The following is an 18,726-nucleotide window of genomic DNA, read 5'->3' on the forward strand; positions in this document are numbered from 1 at the left end:
AGTAGGGCTAGGGTTCAATTCGGGCACCTAAGGCCTGGTATCATATCCATACCTTCCAAAGGTTGTCAACATTACGAAATTGCCGCCGTCATAGGACTCAAGGTCAGGGGCATTTGTCAGCCTAAAGGAAGGCAGGACCGGGCAGGCCGTAACAGGCCAGTCGTAAAATTCACAGATTAGTGTGCTTTAGCAACATACCTCCGACTCCACCAAAACGGTACCATTAACCAGCCAAGCCGCTCTACGACACAAACTCTGGTCAACACAGTTCGCAGTTTATTAGTACCTCGCATTGCTTGAGGTGAGCGACGCAGTACGATCCGACATCCGAATCTAGGCGGCGATAACAATGTAAATCTTCTGTGGGACAAGGGGACATGCCAAAGCCATGTTGGGAGTGGCCGCGAAGGACAACTTTCGAAAGGTGGTTAGGCGTAAGAGAGTTGGAAATAAATAACAACAAACTAGACAGATCCCGGTGCCATCTGCACCAAAGAAAGTATACAGAATAGTTGGGGACGGACAACCACTCTAGAAAGAGGTCTGCTATAAAGAAAAGGTAAATATTTCATTGCTATGGCATGAACAGGTGGGACACCTGATTGAATAGGGGAAGGCTCACAGAAAAAGAAGTCAGACAGAAACTCCTCTGAGAGATGTCTAAGTATGCGTAAAAATTGCGCCGCTTGCATATCTCCACACAACCGGGTGTCATAATAAATGTTGTGAAACGTGATCAGGCCAGTACTAACAATAGCACCGAGGAGACACAAACTCGTACAGAGGGCGGCGCAAAGAGCATTGATGACGCAAGAAAAGTACTGCAGGTTGCGGCGCCAGGTGCGCTGATGACGTTCAAATCCTTATAAGCCGTTATAGCCCTTTAGCGCCTTATCTCTTCACGTCGAAACATTACGAATTCTAAGCAAACGCACTGAGGTGGCGGCTTCGTATGGCACCGCCAGACGGCCCGCCTCGTGAAAGCGATATGCGATGCCCACATAGATTTTGCCCACGCTGTTTTCTCACCGGTTACTTTGTAATAAAGAGAGACGCGTGGGCCCGTATCTTTAAAGCGATCTGCGAAAGTGGCAGAGTGAGTCGTGTGCTGAGATCTCTGTGAGCGCTGTGTTCTCGCAGCCTCGTTGCCGATGAAGCGATAGGCAGCGCAAAGGCGGATTCGATCGCTGCTGCGGACGCTATCTCCAAAGTGGTCGTCTCACGGGACGGACGAAGCGATGGTTTTTCTGGTTCGGCATGCTAAGAAATGTTAGCGCGTTTAAAAAAAAATTCCCTACACTATGCTCAGCAGCCCAACGTATTTTTATTGCGAGAGCAATACGGACACTCCAGGCGCATTTCTGCCGTCGGCGTCGCTGTCGCTATCGGCGTGATGTTCCGTATAGACCCAACGGCGAAAAAATCGTTGCCACCCGCCGTATGTGGTATTTGCGAGTGAAAGCATGCGAGAGTGAACAGGCGAATGCGGCTCAATCTCGCGGGCCGGAAGGGCTGGAAGGCGGGCCGGAAGCGCGCTCTCTCCTGTCGCTGTGAGGTATGGAGATAAGGCGAGGGAGGGGGGCGTTCTCCGGCGGCTGCTGCTTAAAGCGCGGCTGTGCAGAAGCCGTATCTTGAAGACAATCTGCGAAGTTTGCAGGGCGCGCGTAGCCCTTATGAAAATGACTGTTGAAAAGTTGTTGGCATATTGTTGACGAATTGTTGACTCAATAGCCTTTCAACAATACCTCAACAATTATTGAAACCACAGGCAATAATTCAAGAGTAAAATTGTTGGGCAGTTCACAACAAAAAAGTCGTTGACTAAATTCTGTTGGTATATTGTTGAATAGTATTGAGTGTTATTGAGCCATTGTTGAGCAGTTTTCAACAATAAAGTCATTGACTAAATTCTCTTGATATATTGTTGAATAGTATTGAGTATTATTGAGCCATTGTTGAGTAGTTTCCAACAATAAAGTCGTTGACTAAATTCTGTTGATATTGACACGTGTACTTATCTTTATCGGGCAACTGCGTTTCGCCGCTTACCTGTAATCACACAGCGAGGGACGCGCCTGCATGTATCCGACGTTTCTGGAAAGTTATCGACGCTTCTATCCGCGTGTCTGTTGTCGCCGAACCTTGTGTTATCAGATTTCATCGCGTGACACGAATGGTGTCGAACTTTGTGGAAGACACGCGGGTCCCATCAGTTAATCTGGAACATTCGACGACTGATCTATAAAAGCCGACGCGCTTGACCCGCTAATCAGATTTCCGACGATCGCCGACTGTGTTCGCCGCTTTCGTTGTGCTAGAAGTGTAGCCTGTTTTGTGGGCACAAGTTCGCCCAATAAAAGTTAGTTTTCTCGTTCACAGTATTGCTACTGTGTTCTTCTACGTCACCACCACGTGACAATATATTGTTGAATAGTATTGAGTATTATTGAGCCAATATTGAGTAATTTTCAACAATGAAGTCGTTGACTAAATTCTCTTGACATATTGTTGAATAGTATTGACCATTGAACCATTGTTGAGTAGTTTCCAACAATAAAGTCGTTGACTAAATGCTGTTAACTTATTGTTGAATAAAATTGAGTCACGAGCAATATTGAGTTTCGAAGTACATGTGAAAAACACACGCACATATATATGTGTGCGTCTTTTGCACATATATGTTGCTTTACTGATCACTTGATCACCATTGCATATATACAGGGTGTTGTTTCACGTTACTTGAACCATAGACGTATATACACGTGTTTCAGCTAACTTTACTCAGAGTTTAAAAATATGCCGATGCACCATTAGACGATGCGACCAAATGCATGTTGCTCACTCTTGTACGTGTCACACTATTCTTGTATTTTTCCTAAGTAGTTAATTAGTCAAGAAAATTAGCCATTCTGAAGGAACAAAGTTAGGCGAAAAATTCTAATTAGAAAGCTCTAGAGCACTTTGCAAAACGTCCTATTAGGCAATTTCTCACTTTCTATCTATTAAGTGTTAGTGTTTTTCAGCTTACTGCGGATGCCCGTGAAATAGAAAAAATATCACCTGACATATCCGCTTGCGCGCCGTGCTTGCAGCGCTCCCAAACGAGCATACCATCGAGCAGGCTGTGTTGCCGCTTAAAAGGCGACAGGGCAGTGACGAAGGCGTTGGCTGTGGTATTGACGCCAGCGACGTGCTTCCCTCGCTGCGGTTCATGATGGCGATAAGCAGACGGGTGTTCACACCGGTTAAATGGCATGTTTTCGTTTGTGCGCAGAAGGCTTAGGAGCAGTGCAATCACGACTCGCAGGCGGGCATATGTCACGTGGTGCTTTTTCTATTTCGCGAGCATCCGCAGTAAGCTGAAAAACAATAATACTTAACAGATAGAAAGACAGAAACTGTTTATTCGGACGTGTTGCCAACAGCTCTGCAACTTTCTAATTGGAATTTCTTTCCTAACTTCCTTGCTTCAGAAGTTGGTTAATTATGCTTGCCTAATTAGCTAATTAAGCAAAAATACACAAATAGCGCGACACGCTACATACCAAAGGGAGCAACATGCATTTAGTCGCGTCGTCATAGAGTTTACACTCGGCCTAAAGTTAGCAGAAACACCCTGCATATATATATATATATATATATATATATATATATATATATATATATATGCAGTTTCAGAAGACAAACGTCCCTACAACCGATGATTGGACGCATCCTGCATTTCCATCGGCGTCCATTATAAGGGGCCAGTGCCCTGGCTGTGTGTTAGGAAACGGCATTGCATGCCTCCATGTTAAATATGATCAAGGTGGCGGAGAACGTTAACAAAATTCAAGTCTGGGGTTTGACGTGCCAAAACCACGCTTTGATTATGAGCCGCACCGTAGTAAGAAACGCCATATTTATTTTTGTCATCTGGGGTCCTTTAACCTGCACCGAACGCACAGTACACGGTAGTTTTTGCATTTCACCCCAATCGAAATGCAGCCGCCGCGGCCGGCATTAGATCCCAAGCACTCGGGTTAGTAGAGCAACAGCTCAGCCACTATGCCACCACGGTGGGTGCGGCGGAGAAAGGAGTGAACATCGTTTTTACAGAGTGCGTTTCGCTTACCCGTTAGCGCGCTATACAGAACGAAACGAAAAGCTTGGCCGATATGTACGACATGGTGCTCATATTTCACATGGAGGCCAAATTCTTTTCTGTGACCTAGACGGGGTGCTGGCGAATGTGTTCGGAATCTGCTCGGCCACCAAGCACAATCTGCGCTGCTATACGTTCTCGGTGACAAATCGCACAGCGCAGGAGCACACGCACAAATGTTTAAAGAATGGGACGACAGACCGCCCGCAGTTTGCCATGACGTCGAAATAAGAAGCACAAACAGCGACGTTTCTGTACTTTTCTGGTCAATAGTTCAGTTCGCATGGTTGCGGCACGCATTACTTTTTTTTTTTTAAATCCAAACGACGAAAACTTTGCGCGCACAAATTAGCGCGGCGTTTGTGATGTTTGAATTTGGCGCCTTTTCCCGCGCATGCCATTAGCTCCGGCCGGTGCACAGCGTTACTGCGCTAAAGAAATTAGTTCATCAAAAAAGCGAAGCAATAAACTTTTATACACTTGCAAATCGCCACAATTGTTCAGTAATAACATGAGATTACATAATTTGTTATCCAATGGTACAATTTATGATAATATAAGCGTGTATTTGTATGAGTGTACATGTATGATTGCGCGTTTGCGATGTTGCTGCTTGGCGCATTCCGGCGAGTTCGTGCACGCCGTTAGCTTGAGAGTTTCCTGCGTTTTCTGTGTTCTTTGTGTGCTTCGCTGTGACATCTTTGGAATATTCCTGCGTGTTGCTCGCTTTTTATGGACTTGTTGCCTCGAAGATCGCCATGATCGCCTCCGACTCAGCGACATCAAGGGTGAGTGAGTGTTTCGAATTCCCCTTGTTCGTCCATTGCGACGCGGTGAACGGAAGCGGGGAAATGATTTCAGCGCTTGTGCGTGTCTTCCGCGCGCGTCTTTTCTAGTTTTCATTCCTAGTACTATCCTTCCGTTGCGAGAATGGGTTGTACAGCACTAGATTTGTGGTAGATAACGTGGAGTTTTGTCCTGGTTTAACTTTACACTCCGCTTGTGGTGACGTAAGGCAGCTATGTGGTGCCACCTAAAACAGGGCATGTTGTACGCCATGATTTCTGATACGGTGTTCGAGCACCGATTGAGTTAGCCTTATTAATGAGCGCAAAACAATGCGACGTGAAACCATCCGATCTGTACTGTAATCGAAGATATTTCGTTTGCGCCACGCTAGTACAAGGCGTGTGAGCGAGCTTTCAGCAAAAGGGGGGGGGGGGGGGTGTGGTGGGATTGGCGAAAGTGTATTCTGTTGCGCTGTTCCCTTCAGGATCGAGTGACTCCGCGGTGCTTCAAGGCCACTATCTGACACGCCGTGCGGCCGATGTTCGCGCGATCGGAAAACACAGAGGAGGCTGTCGCGCAATAATAATAAAGAATTTCAAGGGTGTACATGCGATACGTGAGATACAATAGGGTTGATGCCACAGAGTGCTGCGAAATCATCGACTTATACGCCTTGCCAACCGCGTGCGTTTTGTTTTCCCCCAGGTCGCGCGCATTCAACTATTTTTTCATCTCCGTTCGTCGCCATCGAGTGCTTCGCCCAAACGGCTTCGCGTAGGCGCTCTTTGCATTCACGGAAAGGCAGATTTCATGGCACTCCAGGTCCTACAACATTCAAAATAATGTAATTTCATGAAATTGCAGCTTTTCGCACTTCAGTAACTGATTTAACAATTGTTTCAAAATCAGTAAAGGAACGAGATGCCTGGCATATCTGCGTTGTCGTCCCACTGTGTTTCGAGGCGGCATGTATACGTTATCGGCAACATAAACATCAATAATTAGCATTGTTTCTTGTGACTATAGAAGTAGCTAGTTATGTCGAAAAGCAATTTTTGCTTTGAATCAGAGCACTATAGAGTGAACAGATTGAAAGGGGAGCGCATCGTTGTGAACTAAATCACGACGCTTTGCCACAAGCTTGGAATAATGCTTTGTCGAAAGAGCAGTTCTGTGAAATTCTTTCTTTGAGAGTAAGCAAAACTTCAGTAGCATCAGGTAGACGGGGAGTAAAAGAATGTAACACTGGTTTTATATGAAGGAGCTGCCTTTAATATGTGGCCATAACAGTTAAGTAGATGCGTGGAAATAATGGTTAAAGTAACTAGAGGAATGTGAAATAAATTTTTTGACAAGCTCACACTGCCATTGGCAAGAGCGGCCACACTTTAGTGTATTCAATGACTAGTCATTTGTATCCGTCCATTTATGTCAGCCTAATGGTCCATGTAGCTCTTTTGATTGTCGCTTTTGCTGCATCGTGGCTTCACATTTTAATAGTGACATCTTTTTTCAGATTCAAAATGAGCTGGGAGAGGCCCCAGCTGGAACGGTATAAGTGAATTCTTTGGCCATCCATTCTGTAGCGTCACGATGATCAAATACAGTGATACCGTGAAAATGTATTGCAGGAAGCAGAAAAAACAACAACATTGCTGGTGCAACTGCAACGCATTTGCTCCAGTGATCAATTGGTGCAGAGTGCCTTCATTAGGAGACATGGTGCCTTTAAGCACTCAGCTTAAAGACTTTGCAACTGCACCGGGACTGGGAGTGAATTTCATTGTCACTTGTGAACATATTAAACGCGGAATGTGCCGTTTTCAGTGTATATGCCTGATATGAGAGGGGCGTTCAGAAACTTAGTGTGGACATTAGTGCACACTAAGTTTCTGAACGCCCCTCTAACTAACTAGAGTGCACATCTTTCTAGTTTTACCAGAACGAAGGTATTATGACCTACGTCATACAGCAGTGCACAGCTAGAGGTATCAAACCAGAACAGCAGCACCCTTTGAGAAAGTTGGCTGAAGAACGAGCAGCGATCGGGGCTTTCTGCATTTCAAGGGCCAAATTCCAAAAAGATTGATGCCGAGCTGGACGGTGTGAAGTGCCGGTCACCACATGCTGTAGCCAGCATGGCATTTTTAATCTCCTTGGCATTATGTCTCGTTAAGATACAGAAATTGCATCACTGCTCATAAAGAAATTGGAAATTGGGAGGTTGAGGGGAAGTGGAAGGGCTCCCCTCTGGAGCAGCCAGTGCATGCCCTTTGCTATACTGATAATCCTACCTTAATGAGAACCAGTGATGCATGTTAACCTATTACGCAGCCAAGTGCATTCCTTGTTTTGTATTAAGGGGACACTAATGACACCTTAAATGAATTTAAAATAAAGCATCGTCTTAAATAACTACTTCTGTAACTTTCTTGGTAGTTGTTTGATTATTAGAGAAAATAAAGCTCAAAGTTCAATTTTCTGAGTATCGCCCCAAAATCTTTGTGCTGACACGTCATTGTCACATCATGGATTCCAAGTATTTTTTCAAACTTGGGCTGTATTGGTTCTGTAAAAGTTCCTGACGCTTTTTATTTTGGGTTTTTGGAATACGATGAAGAACATCTTTATTTGTAAAAAAAATTGCTACACCTCAACAGACATCATCAAAATCCATGACGTCACAGCAAGCGGGTGTGGTAACTTCAAGGCAGCACTGCCACCAATCTTTCCTCTTGCTGCTTTTACAGTTTACTCAGCCTCTTGTCACGGTATGAGTGAATCTCTTGAATTGTAGGAAGGTCATGTACAGATACATCTAAAATAATTTTTCTCTTTAGTGCTTTCATGCCGTAGTTGCTTAGGGGTGTTGGCACAGCTCCGCTAAGCACGAGGTCACAGGATCAAACAGCTGCATTTTGATGGAGGTGAAATACAAAACTGCCCAGGTACCTTGCAGCCTGATTTGGTAAAAATTAGTCCAGAGTTCCCCACTAAGGCGTGCCTAAACATCAGATTATCGTTTTGGCACTTAATACGCCAGAATTTAATTAATTTAATTTTGCTTTAGTGCACCTTTAAGCTGTAGAATTCATGATGTTTGCAAAAACTCATGCTCAAAGTATTCTCCATAAAGATTTAATAAAGAGTAGATATAAGTGTCTATTTACATTTTGAATTGTGGTGATACATGATGACTATTAGAACGGTGGTACGAGACACAGAATTGTAATACAATGTATGACGGCACGATGATGCACATCGAGGAAATGACTGAGTTTCCCTAGAGGTCCCTGACGTGGACATCAACTGACTGTCCACAAACTTCTGAGTTCACTCCGTGATCTTGTGCAGCCTGTGCTTTGCGAGTCGATTAATTTAATTGAGGTGGTGGTTGGCACATACTGTCCTTGCAGCTTATGTACATTTCATACAGTGGAGTGGAATCTCGCATATTACTTCTGCAGCACAGCAAGCTAACGTGACGTGTAGTGGTAATCTTAGTAATGATCGACAATCATGTCCCTCTTTGAGCTCCTAATGCTGCTTGCCAACACAAGCAGCAGCAGTTGCCCAAGATAGCGGGAAGGAGATTCATTGAAAAGTGGCATATGCCCAGGGTCGCATACCCAGTCACCCAAGCTGTTCCAACGGTTGATTTTGAACTCTTCCCTTAACATAGCAGCCCAATCTCCCCATTAGACCATGGACTACCTATTGACACAATTGGATGGGAAAATAGAGACAAACACCTGAAAATATGAAGTATCCTAAAAATGGTAATCACAATAAATAGTACTAGATGTGCATTAGCGCAAGCTCTTGGGCCAGTTGGTGCGTGATGAACTTGAAAAAGGGGGGTACCAGCAAAACAAAGGACGCGCACACACGTAAAAGGCGTTAGACAGGGACGGACGCTGGTCCGTCCCAAGGTCCGTCCGTGTCTAATGCCGTTTCCTTGTGTGCGTGTCATTTGTGTTTCGCTGGTACTCCCCTTTTTCAAGTACTATATGTTTGGATACTTTGGCTTATTATTCTTGTTTGTGCTGGATTGTTTTTCTGAAACATGTGGCGTCCAGACAGCATAAGAAGCTTGTAAGAAGTCAAGTTTAGCAATCTAGATTTGCAACAGGTACTTTTGTAATTTATTTGCAGTAGGGCTGTTGTGTGAATGTGCTTGAAATGCTTAAAACTGTTTTGCTAACATTTACTTAAACATGCAGGTTCACATAGGTTGAAGGAGTGCACATTGAGAAGGTTATCCTGGCACAGTTTACCATGGCCTGCCATGGTAGACCAGGAAAGTTTGCAAGGGCCTTGCTTCACCATGTGTTCACAGAGGAGGAGCTCATGAGCCATTTGGGCTTTGGAAATAACACCAAGGGGCAAAAAAGGCTCTTGACCCCACCAGGGTCAGTGCTGTTATAGGCAAGTACCATATATCCTGTCTGGTTGCATTTTTACATTCACATTTTTTTCTAAAATTATGAACTTGCCATTGGCATAACAAACGACTTTCAAGTAGCCCATGTGTGCAATTGTATGCGACAATAGCCTACTATTTGGATTGACTGTTCGTACGATCTTAAGTGCGTAATGCCGCCATACTCAAATGCTTCTAAAATTTAAAAGCTGCCTTCACTGCTGAAAGTTTTTAGAGGCTCCACCACATAAAATGAGCTGAATTTGCGCATTAGCAGTGTTACTTGGCTGTCATTGCAAGGAATAGTTGTCTGTGAAGCACGCTCCAAATCTATTGGCATGGAGGACATGTTAGCCTGAAAAGTTATTCTAATACGCGAATTGCGGAGAAGGTATGCTCTAGTGTGGTTACTGCTCAGCTCGAGCAGGAGCATGTTCACCAAATTGCAGAAGTTAAAACAGCTCTCCAGGTTCTGAGATGTGAAACAGTAGTTTCACCAATTTTAACAGACCACATTGAATTAAGGTTGCTCCTATATTGAAGGAGGTCCATGTGATGCCAGACAGCAGCCTTTTAGCAGAGGGAACCTGAGTGGTGTGGCAATTTTCTTTTGGTTGTTTCAATCAAAGAAACAACAGGGACAGAGTTGCAAGCATTGCTGTCAACAGTACTACGTTTAGTGGGCGCTTACTCATTCTAAGCACTTAACCTATGACTCGTATTTATTAACGCACACTTTATCACTTTGTATTCTAAGATATGAAAAAAATATTTATGTGTATTCTAAGATATGAAAAAAATATTTATGTGGCTTTTCCCCATATACTTCAATAAATTGAGAATAGGCTCTTGGGGCCTAATGTATAAAGCTTCTTACAGACCATCGGACATGTCCACTACTCCCATTCTGAAATTGTTAGAATTGATTCCTGCTTCCTTACTTCACCTACCTGTTAACAGGGTTATTATGAACCATTGCCAAGTAGATTATGGGCTTAAATTAATCAAAAAGATGAATGGGCTTTTCTGTCACTCTTGTTTAGCCCGTTGAGGATCACATTTTGGGGAGAAATATGCCTCTCTAATTTAGGAGTTATGTATTTTTTGTGGTGTGCAAATGCTCAAAACTTTCGAATTGAATAGTGTCCTATTCAATTTAGTCTTTGAATGGTCACTATTTGTAAATGCGAGTATTCTAATATTTCGAAACACCAATAAAACATGAAATTTGAGCCAAAGTACGGTAAATTCTCGCCTCCAATAACATAGTGTAGACATAAAACGTAACAACTTCTAATAGCAGACCAGGCTACGTTACTTCAGTAGCTGTACTTTAGAGGCTGTACAGCAATCATTTATGCTTACTGAAGAGTCCTGTGCATGTGACGAAACTTTCTGCTGCTCCATTTGTGCTTTTAATAAACAGCTTTTCATAACATAACAATGACAGAAACTTGCTAACTTTAATAATACTAGGATGTGAGCCTCATCTTACATTAATTGTGATATCAGCTGTTCATTATTCAGAAACTATCCATTATTTGATTTGCTTCTAGCATTATTCGGTTCAGCCTCAAAAATCACTTTTCGCGCACCCTTAATATTTTTATTGCAGATTTAAGTTCTTCAGAGTGACATTCCGAGAAAATAAACTGGTAAATAATATTTTTAAATAACAATAAAGTGGCAATACCATTTCAGTATTTGCAGTTTTACATGTTTTATTTTTTTATGCAGGATAAAGCAGCATAATTTTTTTGTGTAATGAAACTTACAAAAAACTTGTGGCAACACTCCCAAATTACTGCAATGACAGACACCAAGGAGCTAGGTGAAAAATCAGTTTTGGAGAAACCCAAGGAGCGACAGCACTATAAGAATATTTTCTAGAAGTCTCAGAAGGTTGCAGCACCTCCAGTGGGATGCTAGGCAACACTTTGTTCTGAAAAGGCAAATTTTTTTCAGAACGTTCCATCACAGCCACAGATTTACGGCAGTGAACCCTAAAAGGGTTAAAGAAGTCAGTCCTATCGCATATGGCTCTTAATATACACGGAATCCTCATTAGAACAGTAATTGAGTCGTCGAGGCAGAAAACATACTTCACTATAAGCAGTGTCTTCTTTAATGTAGAAAGTCTTAAGTCATTGTAAGGCGAGAAGTACATTCCGATTGCATGTGAACTCAGGAAACCTAACATCAAATGAAGCTACACTCAGTTGTAGTGACATGACAGTATCGTATTTGGAGCATGGAAAAGCACAGTGAAGTGCAGCAAATTTTAATTATGAAAGTTACAAGAAATAATTTTAGTTGTCAGTTCAGGTTTATTTATGAACGACATGAATTTGTTTCACCATTTCGTTTCTCAGCAAGCAAAGCTCACATCTTTGACATTGAGGATATTCATAAAGTTATTTTGCTACAGTGTTTTGTTCCTCTTTGCCCTTTCCTGCATTTGACACTTAGTGGAGTCCTGTGCCGCACTGAATAAATTTAAATGGTCATGCTGTAAAGCTGTACCCGTGGAAAGTTGGACTAAAGCAACACAAATACATAAATCAATTTCGTTATAACGAGGGCAGATTGCATGCCATTCTTTTGCATTTGAAGGTGCTTTTTAAAACTTGTTCTGGCTTCTTGTTTTTGCAGGCTTCACGTGTCGCAAATTGCCTGGTACCAACATGCCCTATGTAAAGAACTGTGGCCTCGCTTCTCGCATGGGACCAATAACCTCTCAAGAGCCCAAGTTGGACAGCTCAAACCAAAACACAAGTGTTGTGCTTTTGTGACTCTCGACATTTTTATGTTCTGTGTTAGTCTCCTGAAGGGCCCAATTTGGATTTCTCAAATGAGCTTACAAATGTTGTGCCTTTCTATGCCTTCACATTTTTATGTTAATTTTATTTATGTTAATTATGCTAGTCTCCTGAGAGGTCCACATTGGATTGCTCAATCCAGAATACAAGTGCTGTGCTTTGTTATAGTTCACTACATTTTTATGTTAGTTTTTGGTATGGTTCTAGTAAGGAAAGTGTTTCCTTATTAGTATATTTTTTAAGTATCTTAAGCCATTTCATGCCAAACCACCCAATTTTGTCAAGAACTGTTCCATTATGGCAAACCATTTCAAGTTTGCTTGATTTTGAGTAGGTACAATGAGAAAATTTGCTTTCGTACATACACTTGAGTCGTTCTAGGGCAACCAACCAACGTTATTTTGACCATCACAGATATAGTTGAAGCTCCAAACTCTTGCTCCCCATTTATTTTCCTTCGCAAAAATTTTTTTGAACTTTGGCAAAAATTTATTGTTCTTGCCCAGCTAAGCTAGAAGGCACTGATACACGTTTCTTCTGAAAGGGAAATTGTATGATCCAAATATTCAGATGGTGTTCATGTCAAGAGACTGAAGTGGTGTGAGTGCCAAAATTTGCAAAGTTTGAATTTTCTTCTAACATAGGGAAATACAGAAGGCACAAAATAAATATAAAATCAGACTGGTTGACTTGGGATAGCTGCAAAATATTTCAAGCCTTAGAGGTTCAGATGATCAGCTAAAAAACTGTAAAGTTCAAATTTTTTGCAAGAAGCTTCGTGTTGAAGGTAAAAAAATTAGCTTTGGTGGTTGGCACAAAAGTATATGTCGCCCATCGTTACACAGCCCTACATGTCTGCTATACATGTGACAAGTAACAAAAAGGTATTATTGTTTAAGTGCGATAAATTATTTTTTATAATGTTGATTTGTGGATCACACATACAGCATAAATATAGCATAAATATATGAAGCCATGTCATCTAGTAAGGAAATATTGTTATTATAATTAGCCACAAGAACTATTCAACAAACTGACTGCCTTTTTTATCATTGCGAAGGCAGGTGACGTCTAGCGCTGCAGCTGCAGTCTCAATTCGTATTTTTTTAACATGAACACAAGAAGTGGTTGCCAATGGTGTCTGACCACATCAGACTAAACATGGCACATATGACTTATAGATGAGCATGTTCCGGCTCTAAAACAGTGGTAGCAAACAACACCACAAGAATTTGTTCGTACTCATGTAGGTTTTCAGTCCTAATTATGAAGGTGTTTTCTACTTGCATCGTCATTGGGCTTCAGGGAGCAGGGCACAAAGTGTCCTGCTCCCTCTATGTTGCATTGCACTGCGACATGCCCTTTTAAAGGCTTTGTATAAACAATATCAGTGCTCTTTCTGGATTTACTGTCTACATAATAGCTGATATTTCTTTTTGTAAACTGCACGAACCATATCTTTTAGCACTGCAGGATTCCCTCACGTATTTAATACGTACGAGGTCTGTTAGAAAAGTATTTGACCTTTTTTTACGAACACCTGATGAATATGTAACAAGTGCATTTTCATCAGCCGCCCTTGAACCTTTGTGCGCATGCACGAATTTTTTCCTGCCTGCCAATAGCGTGACTTGCTGGGACGCAGCATTTGAATGAGGTAGTACACAGTGCTCTCGTCGGTTTTTTATTGCAAGGAAAATGGCGGAGTGACTGGAGCAGTGCTACTGCATCAAATTTTGCCAGAAACTGGGCGACAGCCAAGTGGAAACCATTCCGAACATTCAGACTGCTTTTGGTGACTATGCTATGAGCAGCACACAGATTAAGGAGTGGTACAACCAGTTTAAAGACGGCCACGCATCGGTGGAGAGCGAGCCATGCTCCAGTCGGCCATCAACATGCCGAAATGACCAGGTCATTGCCGAAGTGAACCCCGTGGTGATGCGGGACTGTCGTGTGACTATCCAAGAAATTGTGGTAGAGGTGGGCATCAGCACATTTTATCCACATTCCATTATCACTGAAGATTTGGCCATGAAGAGAGTTGCACCGAAATTCGTTCCCAAACTGCTCATGATGGAGCTAAAGCAACTTCGTGTTGAAGTCTCACAGACATGCTGGATTCCACAAACAGTGACCCCAACTTCATGAACACCATAATCACTGGTGACAAGTCTTGGGGGTATGTTTACGACCCGGAAACCAAATCCCAGTCATTACAGTGGAAGCATTACACGTCACTAACCAAAGACCGCTAAGTGCGCATCAACGTTAAAGTGTTGCTGACTGCTTTCTTTGACTTCCGCAGTGTGGTACACCACGGGTACACACCACAGGGTCAAACAATCACTAAAGACTACTACAGGGATGTCCTCCATGGCCTCTGTGATGCTGTGTGGCGCAAGATACCGAAGTTGTCAACAGGAAATTGGCGCATCCATGACGACAATGCTTTTCTCGCACTTGATTCAGACTTTTTTGGCGAATAACCAGACTCCTGTAGTTCGACAGGCTCCTTACTCTCCTGATGTGGCCCCCTGCGACTTCTGGCTGTTTCCCAAAATCAAGAGGCCATTGAAAGAAGCGCGATTTCAGACAAAAGAAGACATTATGGCTGCAACGACAGCTGAGCTAAACTCCGTTCTGAAAGAGGCCTTCTCGGAATGCTTCTAACAATGGCAGCACTGCTGGAAGAAGTGACTGGAGTCCCAAGGAGACTACTTTGAGGGTGATTAGGTTTCCAACGCTCCAGTTATGCCAGTTTTTTTTTCTTCAGCCAAAGGTCAGATACTTTTCTAACAGACCTTGTATTGATAGTTTATGTGCAATGGCTGTATGGTTTACCTGGCCCACACCAAACACAAGCCTCGTTGCGTTAGAGCATGTGGCCCTTGGCAATAAAATGCAGACCCCAACACCGCTTCTCTGTCATCGGTGTGGAGACAAAGCCAGCTTTGTCGTGTGCATTCCCAGCCGGCAAGCTGTGCGCACATCTGAGAAAAGTCGGTGCTGACAAAATTTCAAAAAAGAATTTCTCGCATTTAAAAATAATGCCTTCTTTAACTTCACACATGCATAGTAGACATGTAGAGCTATCCAATAATGTATCACATATTTTTTGGCCAACTACGAAAGCTGTTTTTTCTTTCAACATGAAGCTTCTTGCAAAAGATTAGAATTTGTTTTTTTTTTACAGGCGATCAGCTGAACCTTCAAAGCTGCACATATTTTTTTGCTATACTATGTCACTTGGGCTACCATTCTGTATTTAAGTTCTGTCCTGTGAATTTTTCGTTACGAAAAAAAATCTAACGGATTGCAATTTGACTCATTTTTGCCGGTGCCAAAAGCAATTGAAGTATTCAAATATTTGAAAAATTGGCTATTTTGGCAGTTGCATCACTTCACCGTATTTGCACGCACACCATTTGAAGGCCTCGATCAATACAATGTGCATTTGAAAAAGAATGTTGATTGATGTCCTCTAGCTCAGCTGAGCAGGAAAACTAAACTGTCACCAAAATGCTACAAAATATCTGGCAAAAATTAATAAAAGTGGGCAACGAGTTTTGAACTCTAGTAAACACATGGCAATGTTTCAGCTATATGTGTGGTGTCAAAAAACACTGGTCGATTCGGCATGGAATCGCACACCTGCAAGTGCATCTGCGCCATTGTCAGAGTTCAGTAAAAACTGCATTTTACATAGCTTTGTAAACATGGTTTATTGCTATCTAAAATACATGAGTAAAAATTAGTAGGTATAAGTCGGCTTAAATTTAAAATGCAACAAAAAATCTCCGCATGGCAATGATGTGCCTTTCATGTTTGCATGAAACCATATCTTTTTCTGAATTCTTTCGTTATTTTTTGTGACAGTGAATAAAATTGAACTCACAAAAGGAGTAACTTTGTTTTATTCCAGCACATCACTAATAGTTTTTTTTTTCATATAAAAATCTGAAGTAGTTAATATGAATAAGTCGCTTGATATGGAATGACCTGCGCAGGAACGTTATCATGGCAGAAAACGCAACTGTATCATGCAACAGCAATGCAGCATAATAAACTGCTCCCATAAGCATCACTTATTGTGATTGCCATATTTCAGAAGTATGTAAGGTTTACTGAAATTGGCACACACTATTCAACCAACAAATAAGGATTGTACAGTGGTCCTTTTTCAGTTTTACAGATTTTTTTAAAGTTGTCTGTGCCAGGTAGCATAATTTTTCTTCTTGAGCTGGATTATTCAGAGGTGGACATTACTAGCACAAGAAATGGAAACATTAAACTGATTCTCATAAATTTATTAATTCACTTAAACATCACGGCACATATTTCAGTTTGCAAATTGTAGCCAGTGAGGTTGAAAGACATATTCACTTGAAATTAATTTCCAGGGTGCTACCAGTTGCGAGATTTTTTCATAAATGTGAGAGAAATACATGGGCATTCCGGTTACTTTTGTGCTTCAATGCATAACAGTGCGTTTTGTTAACAAAAAAGTGCTACAGCAGTGCATTTCTACAGCCAGTTTGATGGCATGTGTCTCGTTACTGGTGTCATTCTGGAAGTTCGTTCTTAGTGCATACACCTTGTAAAATTACCGTCTACAATTCGTAAAAACTTTATTAGGAACTGAGTTTTTCTTAATCAGCTGACTATGGTGTCTTGATTTCTCATGCAAGTAATGTTTGGCACTCTGTATCTAGAATTATGTTAGCTGCAACAGTCCGTGTTTAATAAATTCCATGAAACTTAAAGATAACCACCCTGCATATCAGGTCTCATTTGAGTGCGGTGGGCTCAAGCAAATCGTGCCATGGTAATAGTACCACTGGCTCCCTAATAGAGAAAGCAAGTACCTTTTTGAGTGTTCTTATTGACAGTCATGTCAGTCTGCTTCTACATTTATTTATTTAGGTATTTATTTTTTTAAATTTATTTCTTTTGGGAAATGTGTTTTACTTGAAGGCCACACATACTACACCTTCAGTATTCAATTTCGTTATGGTGTCAAGCTGCAGGAAGTTTGTACTGTGCAATAGTTTTTAAGTTTCTGATGTTCTCAAACTACAAATGGTTGTACATTTACACAGATGTTTGGTTACAAATAAACAGTTCACCTAGAAAAATGGTTTTTGTCTGCATCAGTTCAGCACTCTTAGTTTTGTGGAGGACCATTCACTCTGACAATTGAAAAAAGTGGCATAATAGTACTGCTAGCAGTTTTGCAATACGTCTTATTACAGCCAATCTAGGAGCATGTTTTGAGCCCAGGGTGACAGAGGCCTGCGATACAAAACGGCTGTATTTAAATTTTATCCCTATCCTCTCACAGCAAACATACCAACGTGACATCAAAGGTAATTATATGCAACATAGCTCAGCAGTATCTTAAGGTAAGTGCACGTTTAAACTGCTAAATACCCAGTGGGGCATAAAGGGATTTCAACATAATTTGTGTTGATGTTCAACAGATCTGCAACAATTCTTCCATGGGCTTTCAATATTGACGAACAACACATTTCAACAATACGTCAATGGGCTTTCAATTTTGAGACTGAACACATCTTCAACAATGCTTCAATGGGCTTTCAATATTGACAAACAACACATTTCAACAATACCTCAATGGGCTTTCAATTTTGAGCTTCAACAATGCTTCAATGGGCTTTCAACATTGACAAACAACACATTTCAACAATACGTCAATTGGGTTTCAACATTGACAAACAACACATCTTCAACAATGCTTCAATGGGCTTTCAGCATTGAAGTACACCATAGTTTCAACGATATGCCAATGATCTTTCAAATTGAGAGGCCACAATGATGTTTCTGGTGAATGTCGCGGGCCAATTATCAACACTTGTCAACAATTTCCTCAATGATGTTTCAACAATTCCTCGATGATCTTTCAAGGTCATTTGTTGACGTTGAACAATGATACGTCAATAACCTTTCAACAATTTTTTTTGTAAGGGAGTGCCAGTAGCTTCGCATTGACTGTGGTTTCGACATTTCATTTGCATTGAAGCGTGAACTGCATGAAGGCTGCTGCTTCCGCGATTCCTCACGCCAGCGTTTTCACAGCAAGTTTCCGCAGTCATCGAGCTAGATGTGCTCAGAGAGAGAGAGAGAGAGATAATTTAATTGAAAGAAGGCAGGGAGGTCGGCCTGAGCTAAGGCGCTCTAGCCTGCTAGCCCTTTGAGGGTCGAATTATTTTGAAAAAAACTTTCCCAGGTGGTCAAATTATTTTTTTGCGGATCTTGAATGTCCAAAATGTATTAAGTCGGGAATAAATAGTCAAAAATAATTAGGAACAGTATTTTGGTGTCGGCATCACTCAAAACTGCGAAATGTTCAATAGTATTTCCGAGCGTGGTACTCCTTGTAACACTGGTCTACGCACAGCGCCTTATCGCAGTCTGCACACCTAAAATGCGTGTCTGTTCTCTTGAAGCGAGGAGTTGTGTTGGCGCACACATGCCATCTCTGCATGCGGCTGCCTTGGGCAGAGGTCTGAGGCACCCTCTCGCGTAAG

At 41.9% G+C, this 18,726-nt stretch overlaps 1 long non-coding RNA gene across 1 annotated transcript; it reads left to right on the forward strand.

Annotated features, from left to right (window-relative positions):
- Positions 1-4,643: 4,643 nt before the first annotated feature.
- Positions 4,644-12,565, forward strand: LOC126530145 (uncharacterized). The gene is made up of 4 exons (XR_007599372.3): positions 4,644-4,932; positions 6,450-6,485; positions 9,157-9,361; positions 12,009-12,565. It is a non-coding gene; the product is annotated as an uncharacterized lncRNA (long non-coding RNA).
- Positions 12,566-18,726: the final 6,161 nt, after the last annotated feature.

Source organism: Dermacentor andersoni, chromosome 5 (assembly GCF_023375885.2).
Source record: "Dermacentor andersoni chromosome 5, qqDerAnde1_hic_scaffold, whole genome shotgun sequence".
Classification (NCBI taxonomy): domain Eukaryota; kingdom Metazoa; phylum Arthropoda; class Arachnida; order Ixodida; family Ixodidae; genus Dermacentor; species Dermacentor andersoni.